Below are 26,833 nucleotides of genomic sequence, written 5' to 3' on the forward strand. Positions count from 1 at the left end.
ATGTCTTTCGCAAAGTGACCTCAAAAGTCCGAAAAGTAATGAACAGTATTAGAATAGATTTTCAGTAAAAGGATCACATGGTAATAACTAAGCAACTTTTAGATTAGCTGCTCTATAAGAATTAAAATGCAATGGAAGCTTTTCAAATAATTTTGTCCTTGCAGGTATGGGTTTATTTTAAAGTGGATAACTTCAACAAGGGATTTTATTTCTATATTTGGTGATGTAAAACTCTAAACTTGATAGAAAAATATTATATAAAATCTGCCTTGAATAAAGGGGATTTCAGCAATTAGAGCTCCAGCCAAACATTAGAATTCATAGCAATATTTTAAAAAATTGTGACCAAATGGAATATTGAAGCCTGAATTCTTATCACTTAAATTTCAAGTCCTTAGAAGTCTTCATTTAGCACCTACATTATTTATTTTGAGCCATTAGCTAAGCTCAGTGTCTAAAAATATGAAATCCAAATTAATGAGAACAGCACAAATTGAAAGAAAGAATGTTTTATTTACACTTTAAGATTAAAATGCCAAGAAACTTCTTCCCATTTTGCAGTTTTGCTAAATAATAAATGCCACTGGTTAACATTTCAAAATACTGTATAAAATTTCTTTTACTTTCCCTTGATAAAACCTACTGCATACATCTGAAACCTTTGTGACAAGTCCCATAGAAGCAGTTAGTGGCTTTTTTCTTAGTTGGAATTTGAGACTTCACAGCAAGTTTCCGAAGCTTCTGCTCTCACCGTGTTGCTAATGCTCCAAATGCAAGCGGCAAGCGGCCAGACGGCTTAGCACAGTTCTGTGAGGAAAACAGGAGTCTCCTGACATCCAGAAACCAGCTCCACCCCTTCTGCTCATGACATCGAAGAAAGAAAAGAGAAAAAAATAGGAGAAAATCTTTGTGATGTTGGGTTAGGCAAGACTACTTAGATATTATTGTACCTAAAGCAAGATCTGTAAAGAATAAATTGATAAACTTGAGTTTATTGAAATTAAAAACCTGCTCTTTTAAAACACCATTAAGCCTTGGCTGGTGTGGCTTGGTCGGTTGGATTGTCATCCCATAAACCAAAAGGTCACACAGGTTTGGTGCCCTGTTGGGGCATATGCCTAGGCTGCAGGTTTTGTTCCCTGTCAGAGCACATACGAGAAGATACTGATAAATGTTTCTCTCCCTCTCTCTCTCCCTCCTTTCCTCTCCCTCTAAAATCAATAACCATGTCTTCAGGTGAAGGTTAAAAAAATAAAAACAATATTAAGAGAGTGAAAGGCAAGCCACATACTGGGAAAAATATTTTTAAATCATATATTTGATGAAAGAGTTGCTTGAAGAATGCATAAAGAACTGTCAAAGCTCAATGATAATAGTAATAAAAACTTTAACAGGACAAAAGTCCAAACATACACTGTCCCAGAAAAGTCTCGTCGATTGCAAATAAAGAGAACAAAAGATGTTTAAAATCATTAGTCATTAAGGAAATGTAAATGAAAATTATGATAACAAACCAATGCACACTTATTGAAATGAATAGAATTTAAATACTTAACAAATGTCTTCAAGAATGTGGAAGAACTTGAACTTTGATGCACTACATATGGAAATATAAAGAGTACAGTCACTTTGGAGAACAGTGTGGAAGTTTCTTAAAATTAACATATAGCCACAAGTGACCCAGCCATCCACTCTTAAATATTTCCATAAGAGAGACTCTGCCCTGTATGTTAATGATGAGGTATCTGCCCACAAACAGTGCTTTCATTAAGCACTGTAAGGATAATATATTTCAACATAAGCTGTATACATGAATGTTCATTCAGTTTTATTTGTAACAGCTAAAAAATTGGAAACAATCCAAATAGCAACACATGAATGGATAAACAAATGGCTTTTTATCCATGTAATAGAATACCACTCTGCAATACAAAATGTAAGCTATTGATACATGACAATGTAACTGAATCTCAAATAAAAAGAGTGAAAGAAATGAAACAAAAGATACTATATAATGTATGATTATATTTATATAAATTTCTAGGAACTGCTCAGTAATCTGTAGTTACAAAAAGCAGTGGGGGAAAGAGAGGTTGGGGTAGGGAGGAACAAGAGGACCAGGTGGAAAAGAATTACAAGGGAATACAAGAAAATCTTCAAGTGCTGGATATGTTCATTACCTTAAGTGTAGTGATATTTTCACGGATACATATAATGTACAAATTTATCAGTTATAAACTTTATGTACGTGCAGTTTAATAGTGTCACTTGTATCTCAATGAAGACATTTAACAAAATAAAAGAAAAAAGAAAGGCGATGCTATGCTACCATATCGGTGGAAATAAATCAAGTTGTTTGCTCTTGGCCCACACTCACTTCATTTCCCCCCTCACATTATCTGTCGATCTATGAACTAACAAATAAAGTACGTAGTCTTCATGGATAATATCTTCATACATGTAAAAGGCAGACAATGAGCCATTCTCCCTACTCACCCGGAAGAACAATAATCAATGTTTAACGAGTAGCAAATCATAGAGATTTGACGTAGGTTATCTCCTCCGTGAGGCAGGCTGGTAAAATGTGGCACTGCGGTGGGAAATGCTTATTGGCCAAGCTTCACTGAGGGGCCAGATGCACATCTTCCCTTGTCCCTGCGACTTCTACACCAGTAGTGATCGGCTGTCTCGCAGCGTGATGGCTCTATCTACGGAACAGATGGAGCAGTTCTTCCCTGCTTCTAGTTAAATTTGATACTCGCTAATAAAATAAACATTTCCTCCTTGCTGATTATTCTTGTTCACATGTGCTCATTTGGCATTGTACCTGCTTACAAGATGTTCTAGCAATACAGGTGCCAAGTCATAATGGTTCCACTCTGGGAGCATAGAAGCCCTCGGGGTTCTAATTAACTCTGCCCTGTACTTTGATGATGATGATGATATGATGATAAAACTTTAGACCTTTTTTCCTGCAATGTATTGATATTCTCAGAGAAGTTCAGCTTAAGATATTTTGATACAGATAGCAGTCTTGACATCTTCAATGCACAGTGAGGTCCAGCTTTTTCTCACTTCTGTTTTTCCCTAAGGAAGGTGCCAATGGCTTTATTAAAAGGAAAGGGTTGTTTGCCAATTGGAAATGCCTTGCATGCCCTGTGAAGCTGGCCAACATAGCTGGTGGGCCAAGGAACCCAATCTCCATCCTGGAAATTGGTTCCCGCCAGAACTTACACCACCTGAGAAGCAGCAGAAGCCAGCCAACGTGTCTGCAGTGTGCACAGCTATTTCTCTGGCACCAGTGTGGCTCCATCTATACCACTTAGTGCTGCCCGTGTAGAGTATTTACCACCTAGGCAAGTAGGCAGATCATTCAACCTTTGATGGACATGACAGAAGACTTTGTACTGACAGTGACCTAGAGCTGAATCCTGTCAATTATACCATGATTAATTCACCGCACTGCCATAGGCAAAGCAGCGCTGGCCTACTGAGAGCTTTACAGCTATGATGCTGGCGATGGACAGTGAGCCCAGAGATTTTGAATACATTTAAACTTTTGCCAATGAACATGAAATGTCAAGACAGCATCGATGCAAGCACTGACTCTTCCTAAAATGCCACACTCTGTGGAGTTTGGGGTTGTCCTTTTGTGATCTGAAGGCCATTGAAAGGTTTAAAATATATAACCAACCCAGGTTCCCAGGATCCTTTTGGCTTTTTCAATGTAGAAACATACTCAGTGTCAACAGTGAGCATTCCTACCAGCCAAGGGGTTTGGAGAGAAATGTTTTCACCTTCAGAAACCGGAGTCTAGTGCTACTCAATGAATGGGCTTTTCCTTCCTATACTTTTTTCCTTTCCTGTGCTGACAGTGTGAGTTAGTTAAAAGTCTTCGTTCACCCGAAAGGTGAAAGGACTCTTAGAAAATTTCCAGACCAACTTAATGTCTCCAGCCTAAATTTTAGACACAAGTTCACATCTAAAAAAGTTATCTAATTCACATTTACTTAAATCACTGCTGATCTTAAAACTAAATTAAAATGATATTTGGATACTCTTTGTCTCCTGTGATTTTTTTAAAGTAAATATTTGTCAAAGTAAAAGTTGCCAAAATCTTAAAATATATTTGGTGTACGTACTGAGAAAACCCCAATTACTATGCTGTTATTCTGTGAGGTACAAGATTTAAACATCATTTAATATTCCATTTGTAAAGGAATTAAGAGTTTTTCCTTATTGACGGAGAAGAAAAAACAATATTGGAAAATGAAAACTAATCAAAATGTGTGCCCTTCACATAGTATATTTCTCCAAACAGTTCACATTGAGTAGTGAAATCACACCATTAGAGTCACTCTCCTTCTTGTTCATGCATTTCCTGGTACATAAAACATCTGTTTAGTTAGTTGGAAAGTGCACATCGCCACAGTCTGAGTCCGTTCTGACTGTTCATGGCAGGAAAGGGAAGCTGATATGGGCTATCAGTTGGAATATGAGATACAAGTGCCCCTGCTCTTTGGTAATTAAATAGTTTTAATATCACTCCAGGATATAAGCATCAATTCAGGGTAAATTAGTAGCATTTTCTACCTACAATAGTGCTGCGTTTTAAAGGAGTTCAAAACAGGTCTTCCCACAATGTGCTGCTTTGACGTGTGAATTATTTTGAGCTGAAGGTAATCAAGATCCCACATACTCATGAAAATCTTTTACCTCTCCATTAAAGAATTTAAATTAGAGATCTTGCCCATAATAAGAGTTATCACCAGAAATAATTTTTATGAGCTGTCAATAGGACAGGGCAAATTTCTAATTAGTAAACATCTGCTCTTCTTATCAGCCTGTGAGAGACCCTTCCCACCTCTGAAGCTCCAAGACGCATGACCTCCTCCTTAGTTCAGAATGCCATCTACACTCATTCTAGCCTTCTCTCTCTGAATCTCTCATGTATGTGGAGTTTCTGAGTCCCCCATATAGGTGGTATTCCCATACATACATATGTAATTAAATCTGGTTATTTTCTCTTGTTAATCTATCTCATGTTGATTTAATTACTGGATCAGCTGGAAGAACCTAGAAGGGTGGAGTACAGTATCTTTCTCCCCCACGGTTATAAACATCCCCGTTAGTGAATACATAGCCATGGGCTGGAATACAGGAAGGGGAGAAAAGGACAGAATCCTCACTTGAAAACAGGGAGCAGGAACTTGATGAGGGCGTAAGTTGATTCTCTGTTGTGGCAGTGCATGCAGGCTGCTATAACAAAACACAATAGACTGGGAAGCTTGTAAACAACAGGTATTTATTTTTACTGTTGTGGAAGCTGAGAAGTTTAAATTAAGGTGCCAGCTGCTTTGGTGTCTGACGAGATGTCTAACCAGCTTCCTGGTTCAGAGATAGCCATCTTTTTGCCATTTGCTCACACAGCAAAAGGGGAGAGGGTGCTCTATGGAGCCTCTTTTGTAAAAGCACTGGTTCCATTCATGAGGGCTCCACCCACATGACCTGAGCACCTCTCAAAGTCTGCAGCTTCTAATCACATCAGAAAATCCTATACAAGTTTGGAGGGATACAAACATTCAGACTATAGCATGTAGTAATAGTTTGTTCCCTGTCTCTTAATTTTTCATTTTTGTCTTCATCTGAGACCTGTTGACCTTCATTGTATATCTTCATCAAAATATAAAGAAGTCACATTGATGTTGGTAGTGATACCAGACATGACTTGAACACCTGCCTATTTTGTGCCAAATACTGTATTAACATTTTCACATAAATCCATATGACACATAATCCTCACAACAAACCTCTGAGTTAAGTGTTATTGCTCCCACTTTATATGCAAGAAATCTAAGCTTTGGAGAGGGAAAACTATGTACCAACACATATACAGTATTAGGTAGCAGAGCACAGCTTCAAAAACAGAATGAACTCCAAAGCCAGTGTTTATTGTACTAGGGTTTATAGCATCCCTTTTAGAAAATTTATAATGACTGTCAAGCTGTGCCCATGAGCCGGTATGTTTCCTCAATCCTATCACTTCTCATTTTAATAAAACAAGAGATTCTATCCCACCATTGACTCTGAATCCTCCTTACTTTAACATGGTTATGTTTGCTAATGTGATAATAATAATAATAATAATAATAATAATAATACCCATGTATGACTAATCGAGATGTGTTTTTCTTTTCTTACCCAATGGCTCTGGAATTCAGGACAACATAGGCTGGAAGAGCCCAGGCATAATTAGAAGAGAAGGACACTTGGATGAAGATAAAGAGGATAATTTCAAAGGTTATTAGTACTATGAGGGAAACATTTCTCGGGTAATCCAAGAGATGACACTGCTCAGACTAAAGTGATAACCTGTATTCCTTAGTCAATCAGAAAAAGAGAAACTCTGAGTTTAGGGCAGGAAGAGACCCACAGAGGTGCAGACACCCACAGAAATCAGTAAAGACTCTTAGAATCAGACCCTGTCTCTGTTCTTTCTACCTATTATCTTCAGACTCATTTATAGCTAATATACTAATGTAAATTTTTATACAGTCACATATCACTTAATGACGAGGATATACCCTGATAAATGCATCATTAGAGAATTCCATCATTGTGCAAATATCACAAAATGCGCTTACACACACAGGAGTAAGTACAGCTTGTTTCTCCTAGGCTACAAACCTGTACTGAGTACTGTAGACAACTGCAAAACAAAGATAAATATTTATGTATCTAAAAATATCTAGACATAGAAAAGTTTCAGTAAAAATACAGTATGAAAGATAAAAAAGTGGTACACCAGCATAGGGCACTTACAGGAATAACACTCACAGGACTGGAAGTTGCCCTGGGTGAGTCAGTGAGTGAGTGGGGAGTGAACGTGAAGGCCCAGGACATCACATTACTGTAACCTTATAAAAGGTACGCTTATGCTGCACTGAGTATATGAAACAACATGAGATTAAGCCAAGCACAGGAGAAAATAATCCAATCAAGAGACATGGTATAAGACTGCTGACAGCATAATAGAGAATGCTGTGATGGCAAACATTTTTATAAGTAGAGAGAGTAACAATAAATAGTATAGTATAGTAAATATATAAACCATAATGTAGTCCTTTACTGTTATTATCATTTTTTATCCTTGACCAAACACAGGCTTATTGATTTTAGAGAGAGGTGAAGAGAGGTTGAGAGAAGGAGAGAAGGAGAGAAACATCAGTGTGAGAGAGAAACATCAATCAGTTGCCTCTCACATGCACCCCAACCAGGACTGAACCCGCAACCTAGGCATGTGTCCTGAGCAAGAATCAAACTCATGACCTTTTGGTTTATGGGATGGTGCTCCAACTGTGTCACAGTGGCCAGAGCATCATTACCAAGTATTACATAGTGCAGATGAGTGCATGTGCTAGACTTTATATGACTGACAACACCATATGCTTATTTACACCACCATCACCACAAACACATAAGTAATGCATTGAACTACAATGTTATAATGCCTACAATGTCACCAAGCAATAGAAATTTTTCATCTCTGTTGTGATTTTATGGGAACACTGTCATATATGAAGTCTATCATAAATTGAAATGTCCTTATGCAGTGTATGCCTTCACTTAAAAGTGTTCTATTTCAAGTTTGAGTAATTTATTCTTCCCTGTTAAAAAATAATAAGTATGGAGCCTCAATATTTTACATTACTTAATAGAAACTTCTTATACTTGAAAAAATAAAGTTAATACTATGATAAATCTTTACATAAGATTCAGTTAAAACTCTGGATATAATCAAATGAAGTTACCAAGTTAATCTAATGTGATAGATTCTGTTTTACTGAAACCGAAGTGTTGGTGCTGTAAATGGTGGATGATGTACCCTCATCTGATTCTAGAGTTTAACCATCTCTATGTGTTAAATTAAGTGACATAAATGTAGAAAAACTTCTTCTTTAACTGAATCATGCAGCACATAATGGAATTAATAACTTAAAGACTTTTTTTGCTGCTTTGGGATAATCAGACCTTAACATTTAATCAAAGCTGTGACAATCTATTTTCATATACCAATGTAAATAACTCTATAAAAATAACAGGTTTAATTGATGATAAGGTTAGTATTATGATACACAAGATTAGTGTGAAAATACAGATAAAACAAAAAAGTGGTTTACATTTCTTTAGTTTTTTTTCTTTTAATATTTCATCATAAAAATTGCCTAGAAAATAAGTGGCATAGACAGTAGGTAGAAAATAGATACGGGGAGGGCAAGAATAGTAGGGGAAATACAGAATCTAAATAACTTGAGACATGTGGTCATAAACTAAAGGGAGGGAATGGTGAGGGAGGAGGTGTGCTGGGTGGAGGGGAATGAACGGGGGGGAATAGAACAACTGTAATGGCATAATCAATAAAATATATATTTTTAAAAATTGCCTAGAAGTAGGCAGCCCATGACTGAAACAGGAAGCTGTGATGGCATTCAGACTCCAGGCTTCTCTATCTCTGCCCTGTTGTCTTAAATCATGTGCTCCATTTAGAGGATGGAGCCCATGGAGCTCAGGCTGGAATTCAAACCATCACCTCCACACTGAAGGGAAAAGGGAGAGCAAATGTAGAACCAAAAGAACCCACCCCCCACCACCATTAAGGTAGTTCCCTTTAAACAGTCTTGCTATAATTTCAACACAATGCTTCCATTTATATTTCATTTGCCTAAACCTGTCATCATGCTTCACACCTAGTTGCAAATTTGGTTTCCAGGTAGCAATGTGTGGGCTTGTTTCTAAAGTAAGAGAGGAAAATGGATGTTGGGATAGGTAACTATCAATCTTTGTCACATATGTTTTTAAACTCTGAATTTTTAAAAATCAAATGCAGCTCTTAATATGATCAGAAATACTTACATTTACTACTAATAAACAATTGTCATTCAATACACATGAAAATGACATCCACTGAGTGTGTGTGAAATAATAGAAAATATAGGTTTCTGATCTTCATGCCCATAACAGAGCTCCTGCAGCACTTCTGATTTTTAAGTGATAAGAGCACTAAGAGAATCTTTTGTTCTAATATTTGCTTTTGACCATGGTTCTTAACACAGAACTTGGAAGTCTACTCTTGGTGTGTTCCTGGTATGGGGACAGGTCACAAGAAGAGCCAAGAGATTATCAGAAACTTTGCACTTTCAGCCACACCCTTTCATCCTCCCTGAAGGGGAGGGGAACGGAGATTGAGCTAGAGATCAATCATGCCTATGTGACAAAGTGTTCATAAAAATTTCAGCGGCCCCCTCTCCTCCCTTCCCCTCTAAAGATAAATAAATAAAATCTTTAAAAAAAAAAAAAAAATTTCCAAAGTGACATACAGCCAAAACTACTCTACCCAGTAAGAGTATCCTTTCAAACTGATGGAGAGCTAAAGACTTTCCAGACAAGAAAAATCAAAAGGAGTTTATCAACACCAAAACAGTACTGCAAGAAATGTTAAAGGGACTTTTAAAGAAAATGAAGAAGAAAAAAGAACATAAAGATGAATAATAAAGCAGCAATAACTACAAACCTATCAATAATCACTTTAAATGTAAAGGGATTAAATGCTTCAATCAAAATATATAGGGTGACTGAATGGATAAGACCAGATGCACACACATGCTCTCTACAAGAGACTCACTTCAGATTCAACAACACACACAGATGAAGTGTAAAGGGATGGAAAAATATACTTCCATGCAAATGGAAGTTGAAAATAAAGCTGAGGTAGCAATACTTATATCAGATACAGTAGACTTTAAAGCAAGGCTAAAATAAAAGACAAAGAAGGACATTTTATAATTACAAAAAGATTAATTCAAGAAGATATAACCTTTATAAACATTGATGTACTCAGCATATAAGCACCTAAATACATGAAGTAAATATTAAAAAACATAAAGGGAGAGAGAGACAATAACACAGTCAGTGTATGGGGATTTTAACACCAGCACCCCACTGACATCAATGGGTAGATCTTCCAAGATGGAAAATCAAAAAGGAAAAAAGTGACTTTAAATGGTCCATTAAACCAGATAGATTTAATTGATATTTTCAGAGCATATCATTCCAAAGCGGCAGAACATATATTCTTTTCAAGCGTATGTGAGACCACATATGAGGCCATGAAACAAGTCTCAATAAATGCAAGAAGATTTAAATCATACCACATATCTTTTTTGACCACAATGGTACAAAACTATAAATCAATTACAAGAAAAAAACTAAAAAACACACTAAAACAGGAAGGCTAAGTAATATGCTACTAAACAATGAATGGTCTAACCATGGGACCAAGGAAGGAATCAAGAGATACCTTGAGACAAATGAAAAGGAAAACAACAACACAAAATTAAAACCACAATAAGATATCACCTTGTGCCTGTCAGAATGGCTATCATCAATAAATTAACAAACAGCAAGTGTGGGCAGGGAGGTGGAGAAAGGGAAACCCTTTTGTACTGTTGGTGAGAATGCAAACTAGCATGGCCACTATGGAGTGCAGTATGGAGGTAGTTTTAAAAAATTAAAAAAGGATCAGCCCTCTGACCCAGCAATCCTACTTCTGGGAATATATTCAAAGGAAACCAAAACACAAATTTCAAATAACATAAGCACCCCTATGTTCACTGCAGTGTTATTTACAAACATCAAGATACAGAAACAGCCCAAGCATACATCAATAGATAAGTGGATAAATCAACTATGGGACATTTACACAATGGAATACTACTCAGCCATTAAAAAGCAAAATTTACCCTTTGAAACAGTGTGGATGGACCTGGAAAACATTATGCTAAGTGAAATAAGCCAGTCAGAAAAAGACAAATATCATATGATTTCACTCATATGTGGAATCTAATGAACAAACTTAACTAACAAGGAAAATAGAGACAAACTCTGTCTCAGATGGAAAGCAGAAGACAGCTAGTGGTGAGAGGGTGTTAGGAGTTGGAGGGATTGAACAAAAAAAGAAAAAAGACTCATGGACATGGACAACAGTGTGGTGATTGCTGAGGGAGGGGCATATAAGGGGACTAAATAGTAATGGGAAAAATACAATAAAGATTAAGTCAAGAAAAAACTAAAGGTTAAATTATTAGTGTTTAATATAAAAATTTATTTGTTAAAAATGTAAAAAAATCTATTGAACACATCAAAAGCAGCCCTAACAAAGAAATTCATAGTAATATAATCCTGCCTCAGGAAACAAAAACAATCTCAAGTGAACAATCTAATCTAATAATGGGGACATTCCTCAACATACTAAAAACCATATATGAGAAGTCCAGAGTCAACATCATATTCTATATGCAAAAACCGAAAGTACTTCCCTTAAGATCAGGAACACCCTTAAGATAAGGGTGCCTTCTTTCATGTCTCTTAGTCAATCAATATAGTACTGAAAGTGCTAGCCATAGCAATCAGACAAGAAGACAAAATATTGATGAAAGGAATTCAAATTGAAAAAAAAAAGAAGTGAAATTGTCATTATTTGCAGATGACATGATACTTTACATACAGAACCCTAAAGATTCATCTGAAACATTACTAAAACTGATAAATGAGTTCAATAATGTAGTAGGATACAAAATAAATATCTAGAAATTAGTTACATTTATATACACCAATAAATGAAACTAAAAAACAAATAATCACATTTACGATTATAACAACAACAACAAAAATAAGATATCTAGGAGTATATTTAACCAAGATGATTAAAAATCTGTACTCATAAAATTATAAGACACTGGAGAAAGAAACTGAAGAAGATATAAATAAGTGGAAGCACATACCATGTTCATGGATAGATAGGGAGAACTAACATCATTAAAATGTCCATATTACCCAAAGCAATTTATAGATTCAATATAATTCCTATCAAGATATTAATGGCATATGTCACATAACTACAAAAAATATTATAAAAATGTATATGGAACAAACAACCCACAAACAACCCAGAAAGCAACAGCAATCTGAAGAAAAAAAGAACAAAGTTGGAAGAATTGTGCTACCTGATATCAAACTATACTACAGGTCCATAGTAATCAAAACAGACTGGTACTGGCATAAAAACAGACACATAGATCAATGAAACAGAATAGAGAGCCTGGAAATAAACCCAAAACTTTATGGCCCATTAATATTTGACAAAGGAGACAAGAACATAAAATGGGGTAAAGAGAGTCTATGTAATAAATGGTATTGAGAAAATAAGACAGATCCCTGGAAAAAAAATGAAACTGTACCACCATCTTATAGCATACACAGAAAGAAACTGAAAATAGATTAAAGACAAATGTAAGACTTGAAACCATAAAAATCTTAGAAGAAAACATAGGTTGTAAAACCTTGGACATTTCTTGTAGCAATATTTTCTTCTGCTATATATCCTCAGGCAGGGGAAACAAAAGAAAAAAGTTGGACTACATCAAACTAAAAAGATTTTGCACAGCAAAAGGAACATCAGCAAAACTAAAAGGCAACTTACTGAATGGTAGAGGATATTTGCCAAAGATACATCCAACAAGGACTTTATATCCAAAAGAAGTTATATAACTCAACAGCTACGCATACATACATATGTATAGACACACATAAAATAAAAATGTATATATAAAATATAAATGTTTTTACATATGTAAGAAAAAATGGGCAGATCAACCCAATAAGAAAAGGACCTAGAAAGACATTTCTTCAATAGACATATGAAAAGATGCTCAACATCGCTAATCATCAGGGAAATGCAAATTAAAACTACAGTGAGATATCACCTCATACTTAGAGTAGCTATCATCAGTCCATCAACAAACATCAAGCATTAGTGAGAATGTGGAAGAAAAGGAACCCTCATCCATTGTTGTTGGAATGCAGATTGGTGCAACCACTGTGGGAAGCAGTATTTTTTTAATTATTTTTTAAAATTACACTTGCCATTCAATATTAGTTTCCAGTGTATAGCATAGTGGTTAGACATTTATGAACTTATAAAATGATTCCCCCAAAATTAGTTTTTTTCAGAGTTTCAGCAAATATTTAATAATAGAACTATTTCAAAATTCAACAATTGTACTTATGTGATATTTATGTGACAAAATATAAAATACTTACTCGAAAGATATATACACCCCATGTTCATTGCAGCATTACTTGCAATAGCCAAGATATGAAAGCAATTTAAGCACCCATCAGTAAATGATTGGATAAAGAAGTGGTATATATACAGGGTGGGGTAAAAGTAGGTTTACAGTTATATGTGAAACACAAAGCTTATTTTGTATTATTATTTATTAATTATTATATTGTTCTCCATACCAACAACTATAAATCTACTTTTGCCCCACCCTATACATAATGGAATATTACTCAGCCATAAAAAGAATAAAGTCTTACCATTTATGACAATATGAATGGACCTAAAGGGTGTTATACAAGAGAGTGAAATAAGTCAGGCAGAGAAAGACAAATACCATATGATTTTACTTACTGGTGGAATCTAAAAACCAAAATAAGTGAACAAACAAAACAGAAACAGACTCAGAGAGAGCAAACTGATGGTTGCCTAATGGGAGAGGTGTTGGGAGCCTGGGTGAAAGGGACAATTCTTAGTCTTCATGAAGGGGTTAAGATGTTTGAGTTGAAGAACAGCATAGGGATCATCGGCAATAATTTTATAATAACTATGGAGCTGGGTGAGTACCAGAACTAGAACTAGTTCAGAAGTTATATAAATGTCTAACCACTATGTTGTACACCTGAAACTAACATAATAGTGAATGTCAACTGCCATTTTTAAAAATAATTTAAAAAAAAATTCCCAAAGTGTGGGATGTGGAGAACTTCCAGTTGGTAAGCATATCTGGTAGCCCAAGAATAGCATGCTGCAACTCCTTGGAGAGAGGACTCCTGAGCTTGGGACCCCTCTGGATCTCACCCTATGAATCTCTTCATCTGGACATTCATCTGCATCCTTTAGAAATAAGCTGGTAAACACAAGTGAGTATTTTCAAGTTCTGTGAAGCATTCTAGCAAACTACCAAACCCAAGGAAGGAGTTATGAAAACTCTGGTTTATAGCCATTTAATCAGAAGTACTAGGGACATGGGACTTGCAAACAGTATCTCAAATGGGGGCAGAGCTGTGGGGCTGTGTCATAATTTGTGGGGTTGATGCTAAGTCTCGGTAGAGAGTGCCAAAACTGGATTGAACTGTAGGACACCCAGCTGGTAATGCAGACTTGCTTGGGTGAGGGAAAAACATACAACTGGTGTCAAAGTATTGCTCATGTGAGTAAAGGAGACATATAGGAATATTTTTCCTATACATAGAATGTCTACTTACAATGTGAATTACAATGTAATTCCTCCACAGTGCAGGCAATTTTGAGTTCTACTTGTTTAAACTCTTATATTCAAAGGGATGACTTTGTTCTACTGCTATTTTTCTCTTCTAAAACTCTAGCAAAACCTTTGTTCGTATAGCATCCAGTGACAGTTTTCAACTTCTAATACAGCATCTGGATCAGAATTATCTCTTTTTTCTAGAGGATGAATCTGAGGTATAAAGAGATTAGACAACCTGCCCCAAGTCATGCAACTGAATGCAGGGTGGGACACCAGCACAGGTGCCCCTTCAGGTCTCCTCACCATGACCCAGATGGTTGTACAAAGCTCCTTTGTCACATAGTCACTTCTTCAAACCTAGAGGCCTGTTTAACACCCTGCACAGCCATGAAATTCTATAGATTTCCTGGTGGTTTAAAACAATGAATGTGTTTTTCTTGGCACCTCGATTTCAAGGTGTACTATATGGGTAGCAGGTAGAGTCAGTATTATTCTACCAGTTACAGGGGTGGAGGTGTGTTGTTTTACATTACTGATGATCAATATGCAAGTTTTAGCACTTATTATAGGGAAAATGGCCTATCATTGTGGTTCACACCACTTGATTGTGAATCACAGTACCAACCTTGGTGGCTGTGGAATCTTCACCAGGTTGTTCAAGCTGGGCCCCAGTTTCCTCATCTATAAAATGTAGATAATAATTGTACCTATATTACAGGGTTTTTAGAGGATAAACCAGTAAAAATATAGCACTTAAAATATTGCCAAACACAGAGAAATTCCACAGTGTTTGCTTTCTTTACTAGTAGTACTTATATTATTAGTATTAGTATTATAGTCCTTCTGCAGAGGCAGCAGAAGGGAGCAATGTTCTACAAATGGGAATATGTGAGAATCTTAAAGAGGAAGGAATTTAGAGAATCATAGAAAATGGAAATGTACTTGAGAATCATAAATCCTCAGATCCTAAATCAAATAAAATCACAGATTTATCATTTATTTTGCATAGACATTTGTACTTAGCTGGCAATAACTAAAAGAAAATTAATCTTTCTTTTAGTCAGCTATTACAGAGCTTAGCAAAATAACTGATCATTTCTTTCTCCTCAAACTGCCAGGTTCACCCTAGAAATTGACACAGAAAGGTGAGAACTGGAGGCAAGAGGGAAAGAGGGAAAAAAACCTGTGGGCTTGGGTGGGAGGGGCGGCGCACCTGGACTTCTGGGAAAGGCGGGAACTGTTTGCACAGAGCAACACCCACAGGAAAGATGAAAGGGAGGAGCTGAGCTACAGGGAAGGCAAAGTCCTGACCAGAGGCTGGAATCTCCTGAGCATTTTCCTACTTCTGATTGGCCTCCTGTTATCCTCCTGCATTTGGATGTGCCTTACTTCTCATTTCATTTAAGATTTTCTTTTTTCAGTTGGATGTCATATGTATCATGTTTATAATGTTCCATAAAGCAAAAATAAGTGAAACTAATGCATTTAGGATGTATCCCTCTTATAAGCATGACAGGCAATAAAGAACAGTTACAGTCTTCTCTCTGTAAAACAAAATACAATGTTTGTGCAAAAATAATTTTAAAATATTCTGAGTGGTTTTCTAAAAATGTTTTCCTTCCTCTATTTTTACATACATAAACTCAGGCATAGGCCTCTGAGGAGTTCACTTCTGCCCCACACCCCCAGCCCACCAAAGGAAAAAAAAATGGAATAAAAAATATTTGGAAATAAGAGCAAGAAGTTATAATGAAAATGAACGCAGTTATTTGTGAACAATCCTAGCATATTCTGACTCATTTGGTAAGACTTTTAGATTAGTACATATATGACTTATACCGCAAAACTTGCTTTAAAACCTGTTCTTCATGTAAACTAGTACCAAGTTCAGAAGGGAACTTCAACTCCTTCTCCGTCTCTTTATGTGCTTTCCACCTCAAACCCAGCACCTCGGACATGCAAGCGGGTAGATGTGATTCCCAGCACACGGTAACAGATAGAGGCAAATGGAGGATTAAAAGGAGTCTTTCGCTTTCAGGCAGACTAACCCCAGAGGATAAAGCTTGGTAGGAAAACGAGATGTAGGTACAAAGCCACAGAGTGCAGTCACTGCAGGTCCCCAACCCTTGTTTGTCTAAGGCGCCCCTCCCAGTGAGCAGCCCCCACAGCCTCGGGACCGCGGCACGCATGTGGACACCTGGGACCACATAATGCCCTCGTGTGCTCGGGTAAAGCAGTTACTCAACCTCTCCACCTCACAGCTTCCTTCTTGTTTCCGACCGTTTTCCAATGCAGTAGCTCCCTCAGTAGAGGGCAGGAAAGGCCATGAAGAACCAACAGGACCTGTTAACTGAGTCCATTAAGTTTTGACAGGGGAAGGATAAAGATTAAGAAAACACTCATTTTGTCCACGAAGTCTGTGCTCCTAATTAACATACATGACAGAATGGACTCCACATGAGCCCCAGAGTCATTTTTTCAAATTCAAAATTCTAATTGAAAAAGTCACTCAAGCTTTTTCTAGTAGTTATTTGATTTGGCAAAATCGTGTATTCTTCTGGACTCTAAATACCTTTGATCAGGCTGTGCTGAGGCTATGTGCGAGATCGCTAGCATTTTGTGACAACATGCTGATTAAACTTATTAGAACACCATTCACTCAAGGAGAAAAGGGGACAGTGTCCAAAAAAATGGATCACAAATGATTTTGTACTTTTTCAGAAACAAGTCCTAAGACTTAAAAGAGTAAACAAAAGCTTTGCTATAAACAACATATGTATCCAAGCTCATTGTACTAGGTAGCCCACTAATAGCCAGGTAGGACAGGAATAAAAACAAAATGGAGACAAAGCTGCCCATTTTAGAATCAACTCTAAGTCAATGTAACCATGAAATGTACATGCAACTCTGATAGGTTATAAACAGATGATGTCCTTAATTCAGGGGTTGAAATTTTTTTTTAAAACCCATTCTCAGGGAGCACTGCCCTTTCTTTACAACAGGCAACTGCTGTTTCTCTTCTGGATTTCCCGTGAGTTCAGAGGCTCACTGCCACACCACACCCATGTCTGCCCTTTCGCCCAGAACTGGCTGGGGTTAAGTGCCCATTGATTTCTGCCGCTGGGTTTTGTTTGTTTGTTTTTAAGTCAAATGTATTCTATCTAAGAGGTCAGAATGTGGCAGTGCAGCTGAGGTCTGGGCATCCCCAGCAGGGGGAAGGTGAAGGCACCCTCTGTTTATGGAGCCAAGCATGAAGGAAAACTACAATTAGCTTTTGCTGCTTTTCTGCAGAATCTGCATTTGCATTTTAAATTACATTTTGGTATACTCATTTTCGGTTTTTTCTTTTGGCTTTTAAAGCTGGAACAGAGACTCCTGACAAAAACGCTGCCTAAGATTGGCATTTATCAGTGGGGAAAAAATGCATCCACATGATTTTTTTTCTAAAATACTCCACTGAGATGAGTTATTTCAGAAAGTCATGTTGACAAGCAGATGGAGAGAAAGGTGCAAGATGGTTTCAAAGAGTCTAGGAATCTCAAAGCCTGGATTTCCATTTCGACATTTCAATTTCTTGTGAGTCAGTGAGTCTCTCTAGCTCACTGAATTAAAATGCATACTATAGTAATATATATTAAACTTGTCTCCTGATACATGCTGACAATTACATAGTTTACCAAGTCAATAAGTTTCATCAAATCAAATCAAATCAAACTTCCTGTCTCTTAAATCCCAGTAAAGTTGTTCTTTTTACACATTTGTTAAGCTTTCTGTGTTTTCTCTCCTTTGTTAACCTAAATACTATTAATTAGCAACGCTCTTCTCCCTAAGTGATAGGTGGGTAGGAAAGGCAAAGTAAAGCAGAAATGCACATGCAGTGGATTGTAAACTCATTCCTATGTCTTTGAAAGGGGCAATTCCTCCTCATTAAATGATTAACACATTTCATACTCTTATGGACTCTTTCGTCAATGACTTTATGAATGGGTAAACAAAAAAAATACCTTTCACTTTATTACTAAAGGACACATACTGGAAAACTGAAGGTTGAGCCAAGTGCCAAGGAGGAACAGGAAAATAGTACAATGGACCTGTCAGCTTCCTAAGTGAGATATTAACATGGAAATGTACTTCTATGACAGACTCAAGTGGACTTAAAGTTTCTGATATTGTGGGATATTTTAATTCTCTGCAATTCTAGAGAATTATAATTTTCCATATCTTATTGGTGTATCTTACTGGTTTATGTTTGAGTTCATTCTGTTCTGCATTTTTCTAGCACTCGGTGGTTTTTCTTTTTTTATTGTTATTTAACTACAGTTGTCCCAATTTTCTCCTAATGCTGTGCTCTGCCCTGCCTTGTCAATCCCCACTCTGTTGCCCATGTCCATGGGTCATTCACACTTGTTCTTTAACTAGGCCCTTCTACTTCTTCTCTCCCTTATCCCCTCTCTCCTCCCCTCTGGTCACTGTTAGTCTGTTCCTTATTTCCATGCCTCTGGTTCTATTTTGCTCATTTGTTTGTTTTGTTCAATAGGTTCCTGTTATAAATGAGATCATATGGCATTTGTCTTAAGTCACCTGGCCTAGTACTCAGTGGTTTCTTATGATGGTTACTTGTTGTGCAATAATAATGTAACCCTTTAGGTTCAAAGCACATTTGCATGCATTAATAAAAAGATATATTTAATACAAAAGGCAGTAGGGGCACCTTTGTGAAAAAACACAGATAGAAGCTCAGGTCTCAAAAGTTAACATTCCAGTTAAAAAAAAATGAATAAGTAGGAAATAAATGAATGAACAAAATCTTTTCAGCTTTTATAAGTGCTATAAAAAATAAAGAACAGTGATAAACTATAAGGATGTGGGCAGGTAAGGCTGATTTAAACCGAGAAATCTGGAACGCCTACCTTAAACTGTGAGACACACACTCCATGACAAGAAGGAAACAATGACCAGATTTGGGGTCAGAGTTCAGGCAGAGGGAATAGCAAGTGCCAAGGTGTTGGCAGGAACAAGCTTGACATTCGGAGAAGCCTTACTGGCTGTTGCACAGTAACCAGGAGGAGAGATGGGAGGGGTTGAACCCATGGATGGAGGAAGGAACCACATTTTTAGGTCATTAAAATCTGCTGGGCTGTCTATATCTGTGAAAGGGTTCCCAAAACTTAGTAGCTTAAAACAATGATTATTTTTTGCAGACAATTTGGAGATTAGGAATATAGACACTTCTAGGCAGTTTTCTCTGATCCCCGTGGCATTACCTGGGACAGTGAGAGCTGGAGCTCCCACGTCCCAGTGGATTTCTTCATTCAAGCCTGGTACCTCAGTACTCCTGGCCTGTCTTCTCTACATGGCAACTCGCAGGGCTTGTTCTTCTCACAAGGTGGCCTCACGGTTGTCTCATAGTACTTAAATTTCTACATGGGTACCAGCTTCCCCAAGACCAATCCCTGCCCCAAGCTTTAAGCCTCCAGACAGCCTCTTTGGCAAGTCTCAGATCATTATGTCTGTCATCTTTGTTAAACACACAAGGCACTAATGTCAGCCCAGGTTCACAAGGAGGAAAATCAGACACCTCCTCTCTAAAGGAAGTGACAAAGAATTGGGGGTCATCTTGAAGCTGCCACAGAGGCCAATAAAATGCAGGCCATTCTGCATTTTATCCTGAGTATAATGGGAAGCCATTGAAAGCTTTAAAATATGGAAATGACATGATTTAATTTTTGTTTTTCTAAAGATCATTTTGGCTGCTAGACAGAAAAGACATTGAATGAGGACGAGGAAGAAAGCAGGGAGACTAGTCAGAAGCTATCACAGTTGTCTGGATGGGCCATAATGAATGGTAGCAGAGGAGAAAGAAAGGAGAGAGTAAATATGCAGGACGCTGTGAAGGACTTGCAGCTGGATAGGGCCGGGGTTGGGGAGGAAGAAACACAATCAGGAAGAGTCTGAAGGTTTCACTGAGGAGCTGCCGTGAGGATGCTATTACTTACTAAGATAGGAAGAAAGGGGTAAAACTATTTCCATGTCTCCTATAATTGTTCCAATAGCTCTTTAAGGCAGTTCTACGGAAGGCCTTATTATCTCCAGTCTTTTGTCAGATGAAAACAATAAGATTCATAAAGAAAAAAAGGAAGGGGGGGGGAGGAGGGAAAGGAAGCAAGGGAGGAAGGAAGCGAAATAAAGGTAAAGCAACTTCCCTAAAACAGTAAACTGGACATGGGGAGAACAGGTCAACCACTAGTTCCGATAGGTAGTCAGTCCCTCTCCCCTTTACATAATAGAGTTAACTGTTCATCAATGGCATAACAAGTTTTTAATTATTTATTAACTTTCATTTTTAAACCTATTCAAAGACTAGTTTGCTTTGGGTAAAAGAGAAACAGTGAAAATGAACACATGCGAACTTTTTTTCTTAAAATCACCGAATTTAAACAGGGGGGTAACTAAATCCTTTTGAGCATCTCTACATTTACATAGAATTTTGATTTTTTGCATGTTAAATATGATCTATTACATACAAAATTTTTAAGAATCAAAATTGAGAATCAGAGCAAATACAGGAAAAGTGTGATCTAATAGAAAGGCTTTGGGGGATTTACTTATTATTTCTGCCTTTGATATTATCTAACTGTATAGAAATTCTTATATGCCTCCATTTCCTTATCCTTAAATCACTGTACATAATGGACATGTATGAGGAAACTATTGGGGAAAAGGTTTTATACACTTCCAAAAAAAGTTATACAGGTTATTATCATTATGAATCCTTCCCAAAGCAACATTAAAATTTTAACACATCAGTCTGTCACTAAATTTTTTAAATCCAAAATAATCCAATAGATTATGACTCTTTTTGAGTTAGAGCCTTTTACTTCCATTTTTTCTAAGTTACATTAATCAGCCTGTAGCACTTCACAGACGTCTGCCGAATTAGTCATCATGGATGAAAGCCCCTGGGTGGTTAAGAAAACAAGCAGTATATGAGAACTGTAGCCACTGAGACGGTCTGAGACCTTTATCACAACAGCATAAGCATTAGTCAAGTTTTGCTAACCACGGACATTCATTGGTTTCCCCCACGCCCTTGCTCTTTATTGAATTGTTCGCCTGTTTGCCGGTGTCAGCACCTTCCATTCGGTGAGAGTCTGGGGCATCATGCAGGCCTGCACTCTCTCTCTCTCACACACAGAGCCCAAGACTCTGCTCGTTCACTCTTATCAGTGCTCCTTCATCCACACGTGACCACTGACTGGGCCTGGTTCCCTTCGTGGGGAGCACAAGAGTAAAGGGTGTTATCTGAATAATCATGTGGTGACGTGGTCTGAATTTCATATCCCTCAGCAGGAACAAGCCCCAAATATCCAAACTGCCTGGATTTCTTTCTCCAAGAGTCTCCTGTTGGATGTCAAAGTTGAGCTGTAGATAGAGGAGGGTGGAAGTAGCTTTAGATACAGAAAATCAGACCCTTTCTCTCCTGATTGTTTTGGAAAACTGATTTAGCTGATTGGGAAGTGCTTAGATAAAGGCAGGTTGACAGAACTCTGCTGAATGTCTAAGTAAGCTTTCTGATTAACCAGAGATTGAAGGGACATTTCTGAGCAACTGCAGCCAAAAGACCTTTGCATTTCAGTGCAAGCATCATTAGACTTTCTATTAGTGTCACCCTTCTTAAAATTCAAATTAAATTATTGAAGTCCCAAAGCATAACATTCTACATGCATTTCCTTTTCCTTAAAAAAAAAACATGTTTCTGCTTCCAATGCCACTAATTCTGTTAATGACATTAGCATGCTCCTTTGCTCTGTTTGAAACCTCAGCCCCTCCACTCGTTCTGGGAGTCAGCCCTCGTGTGGACGATGGCATTGGTCTCCCAGCCTTCCCAGACCTATGAGATCTCCTTTCCCACACACTAAATCATCCGACTTGCTCTCCTTGCACATTATAATTCTGAATATAAGCTGGTTGTCACATCGTTAGACACCCTTTCAGCACTTAAGGATGAACTACCAAACACATTCCAAAGTCAGTCTGTCTCTCGGGTCAGGGCAACCTCTGAGTGTATAAGGTCCTGAGCAAATGTTTTCTCGCAGAGCCTCTGTCTATATAAACGGTTTGACTTAAAATGCATTAAGAATACATAGGCCCACGTGAGGTACAGTGATTTATTGATGAAGATTCCAAATCATAAACAGAGAAGATAAACTTATTTGTTATCCACTTGAGGCAGGGAGAGATTCTCAGTGCCCAGGGTCTGCCTCTCCCCTCTCAGGTCTGATAATGCTGTTGTCATTAGCTTTTGATGGCCAGGGTACTTTATTTTGCACTAACAGGACTAATTCTCAGCTTCTTATTTTTAGCCCTGACGTTTCAAAAATTGTTGCCATTTCCTGACCTAATCTGAGTGCAAAAATTCTTATTTTCCCATGGAGAGAAAAAACTCGTAGTGCTGTCATGGTTCACAATGCTAAAACTCTTTGGAGTATATCCATATTGATACAATATAGATCTTCTTGCCTCTGCAGTTTCCCAATGTTATTTACATTTTGCTAGTTATATCACAAACAAGGCTTCTGGAGCCCTCGGGCCACCCATGAATACTAGTTTCCAGTAACTCTCTCAAAGGTTGTGGCTGGCGTTCATAACAATGGTCATAATGCAAGTCTTACCCAGAGTTTGCAGGACAATATTAATGACGACTCATTTTCTGATCATGTTAAATTTACCGCTTTTAATTGAAGCACATAAATGTAGAATAACACATCCTTCACCCATTTCTTCTCTTCCATTCTTCAGCTGATATCACTTCACTCCTAGAATGTGCTTTGTTCCAATGCTGACCGTGCCCTGGCCTCCCAGACACCCTCACCACCAGGGAGCACTGGACAGGGGTCTGTGGGCAGAGCAAGGAAGCTGCCCCATTTACATCAGGAATGTTCATCCCTGGCCAGCGTGGCTTACGACCAGTCTAAAAGAACATTGTGTCATCTCCTCACCCAGAGGCAAGTAAAGACATGATTCAGAAGGGGTGAACAGCCTTTATTAATCTGTACCTTCTGGGAAGTGCAACTTTAGACCTCATTTCTGCAATTAGGATAAACCACCCCCAAAATAAAATACCTTGGTGAATACTTGTGCAATATGAAAATAAACAAAATATAAAGGATAGGATGGAATGCCATCTTTCATTCTTGATTTTGTATTTTCATCAAAACTAGTGTTATTTTTCCAAAGACACACATTTAATACGGTAGTGATGAAGTAGAATGAAACATTTTTTATTCCTCTCTCTGGGATACCTACAATCTGACTTCTGTACACTTGTTTTTTCCCACAACTACACAGACTTTCCCTTAAATGAAAACCAAACAGTGATCTGGCTTCTCCTTCCAGATTGAGTGATTCATTAACAACTGTGATGGCAGCTGCGGATGTTCTGGGTCAAGATGACCTGTTTAACTCTATAAATCCATGGTGATAAGGTTATCTTCCAGGCCTGCATGTAGTATGGTTATGAAAGGTGTCTGGAAAGATGTCAGATGGAGGCTGAGTTTCAAGTAAGCTGGTTGTTTTGCCTCGGCTCCTCACACCCATTCTGAACCACGCGAGGAGGAACACTGTATATTTAGATGCATCTGTTGTGCAACTGCTGAGTTCAGAGTGCTCTAGCGAGGGACGGGTGATCATGCAGATGGCGAGCTTCTCACTGAAACGGCTTGCTGTTCCATGCCACGTTCACGGAGAACATGTAAATACTTGGCACAGTTGTGAGAGTTTTCAGAGGTGTTACATTCATTTAGAGAGTTACAGCTTTGGTGGCGACAGCTTCCCATTTTGGCCTAACAGGATTAATTCTTTCTTTCTTATTTTTACTCTTGACATTCCAAATATTGCCACAATTTCCTTTTCTAACTTGAAAGGGGAAAACTGGGTTTTTTCAATTTTCCTTATTTTTCTCCTTATTTAAAGAGGGTCACTGCACCTACAGGAATGTGGTACCCAGGGTCTGGGTGCAGGGCGAACCCCAGCCTCGTGTGCCACAGTGGGGATCTCAGGCCTGCATCAAGGTACCTCCTCGCACTCCAGTAAATATTACCGGCAGCCAAAGGTATTCTGACTTTCCCTTTCTTCTTACTTGCTATTAAAAACATCAAAGCTTTAAATGCACGCTTTTTTATGAATATTCAGTTGTTCATCCACCTATTTATTAAATACATTATTAATTAAGAGATTGCTGGGTGTAAACTATAGCCCATCTGTAGGTCCCTCTCCAGGACCCAAGCCTCTGTATCACAGTAAGGAAACTGGGGAGGCGCCATGGCAGAGGTCTAGACAAGACAACAGATGAAGCGAACCTGAAGAGTAGAGAAAAGATAAGAAAGGCAACAACAAGTGGCACTGGTGTCTATTAGCATCTGGAAAATTGGACAGGATAAGGTGTGACAATGTGTAGGTCAAGTTCAGGCTGTTCTGTGCAAAGAGCATGTGTCTGACTGAGCATGTAATTTATGTGGCCTGTCACCCTTACTGTAGATAAAGGCAAGACTGTTTAAAGAAGCAACATAGGGCTGGATACCAGGGAAGGTTAAAATGACACACCAGCCTCCCCTAAAGGAATTCAAAGCCCAGACAAGGGTGTGTACTGATCAACATAATATGCCATCAATTCAAAAATCAGCAAACACCGCTAGAAACAACAGAGTGATGGAAATGTAGAAGAGTAAGTTAATAGCTCAATGAGTGGGTCGCTTCAGGTTTCATGGAGAAGACTGCATTTACGTTGGTCTTATGGAATGAGTTATCTGTGACAGTGCAGAGCAGAGAGAAGAGAGAAGAGCACAAAATTCCAAATGCTCATTCCTCCTCATTCTGTCACACATGGAACAGAAGCTGGTCCATAACAACGTTCGACAACATTTACTAAATGAAACAACAGAGCATTAAAGAAGACGAGTGAAACTTAGTAATGTGACTCAGATTTCATTTACATGTACAACATCATACTGCAGACAGCATTAAAACACACAAAAAAGTGCAGAAAATTTATAAGACAAATAAAAATAATAATATGGGAAAGAAAATTAATAGGAGGGGAGTTTAGAAAACCAAAGGGAAAACAAAGAGAAAAAAATAATGAGAGCCAGAAAAAAACTTGCCTTAATATAAAATTATGTAGTTTGGCTTTTGTGAGTACTTTACTTTGGTTTCTGTTTATGTATTTCAGAAAAATAAAGCAAAACAAAACATGCACCCTAATTCTAGTACCTGGAGAGAATCAATAACCCAGGTACAACAACTATTGACCCCTTCTTGTACATATTTTAAGATACAAACATTAATACTTAAGTCAATAATACTTATTAATAAGTTAAAATAGCTAATACTCTTTATGTAATATGTTCTTTTCCCCCTAGCTAGCAATTGTGGAGAAGGAGCTTACCAAGAAAGCATAAATTATTAGAAACAAATCTTATCTGATTTAGCACAATTTTCTGAAATACCTAAGAAAATAGGAAACTTTTAGAAGTAAATGAATTCTAGTTAGTTCTCTTGGAATTTTTTTAAAAACACATGTTATTCAACTAAGAGTGACTCGAGGCAATAGATACACTTAGTTATTATCCATAATCCTGATAAAGATACATACACTTAAGTTAACTCTTACCAGGGAGGCCAGAGGCAGGCAGCCCTGCTGGTAGGCAGCAGTCCTGTGGCTCCTTCTCTCGCCCTGCTCCCATCCACATCGCAGGGACCCCAAGGTGGCCGTCCTAGCTGGTCTTCATGGTCAGGTTGTGACTGGGAAATAGGGGGGGTATGTGGCACTAGTTTTGTCCCTTTGATGAGAAAAGCAAAAGGTTTCCCAAATGTTCCGCCCCACTTCACCCAGCGGGCACCTCTATATTTAATTGATCTGAATTGGGTCATACCACTGGGAAGTTAAAGATTACAATTTTACAATTGACTTTAATCAATTCTGTGTCATTGCTTGAAGCTGAACATGTAAAGATACCAGAGAAATCTGGGGTTCTCTTCTCAGGTTAGGAAGAGACAAAGAAAGGAAGGTGACCACAGTGCTGCTGTGCACAGTGGTAAGAACCATGACCTGGTCCACGACACCCACCTCACAGCTTGGCAGCTGTGTGCATCACGTACTTCGCATCCTTTAGGGGAGGGCCATGCTCTGCCTCTGAGGCCACCTGCATACCCACCAAAATGCACACTGGGCACTTTGCTCCCGGACCCTTTATGTTGCCATGCTCCTCGCATGCTGGAATAGGCAGTACCACACAGCTCTGCCCTTGGTCGCACTATCCCTACCTACGGCTCTATATGGTTCTTTTAGGGCTTACTTATCCTCAGTACCAGGAAACCCATGAGCCAAAAATGGCCTGCAGCTTATTTTTGTAGTTTTATTAGAATACAAACATGCTCATTCATTT

General features: G+C 38.0%; 1 long non-coding RNA gene across 4 annotated transcripts in view; it reads right to left on the reverse strand.

Annotated features, from left to right (window-relative positions):
• Positions 1-528: 528 nt before the first annotated feature.
• The window catches only part of LOC119050141 (uncharacterized), a 30,198-nt gene continuing 3,893 nt past the window's right edge, over positions 529-26,833 (reverse strand). For 2 of the 4 annotated variants that reach the window (XR_008390058.1, XR_008390057.1), the window contains one exon: positions 15,354-26,189. This is a non-coding gene — a long non-coding RNA (uncharacterized LOC119050141). Of the gene's footprint in view, positions 859-15,353; positions 26,190-26,833 lie in introns of those variants that run through there. The other 2 variants (XR_005082689.2, XR_005082691.2) reach the window with 2 other exon arrangements.

This window comes from Artibeus jamaicensis, unplaced genomic scaffold (genome assembly GCF_021234435.1).
Source record: "Artibeus jamaicensis isolate MK-2021 breed Jamaican fruit bat unplaced genomic scaffold, CSHL_Jam_final scaffold_3222, whole genome shotgun sequence".
NCBI classification, from domain to species: domain Eukaryota; kingdom Metazoa; phylum Chordata; class Mammalia; order Chiroptera; family Phyllostomidae; genus Artibeus; species Artibeus jamaicensis.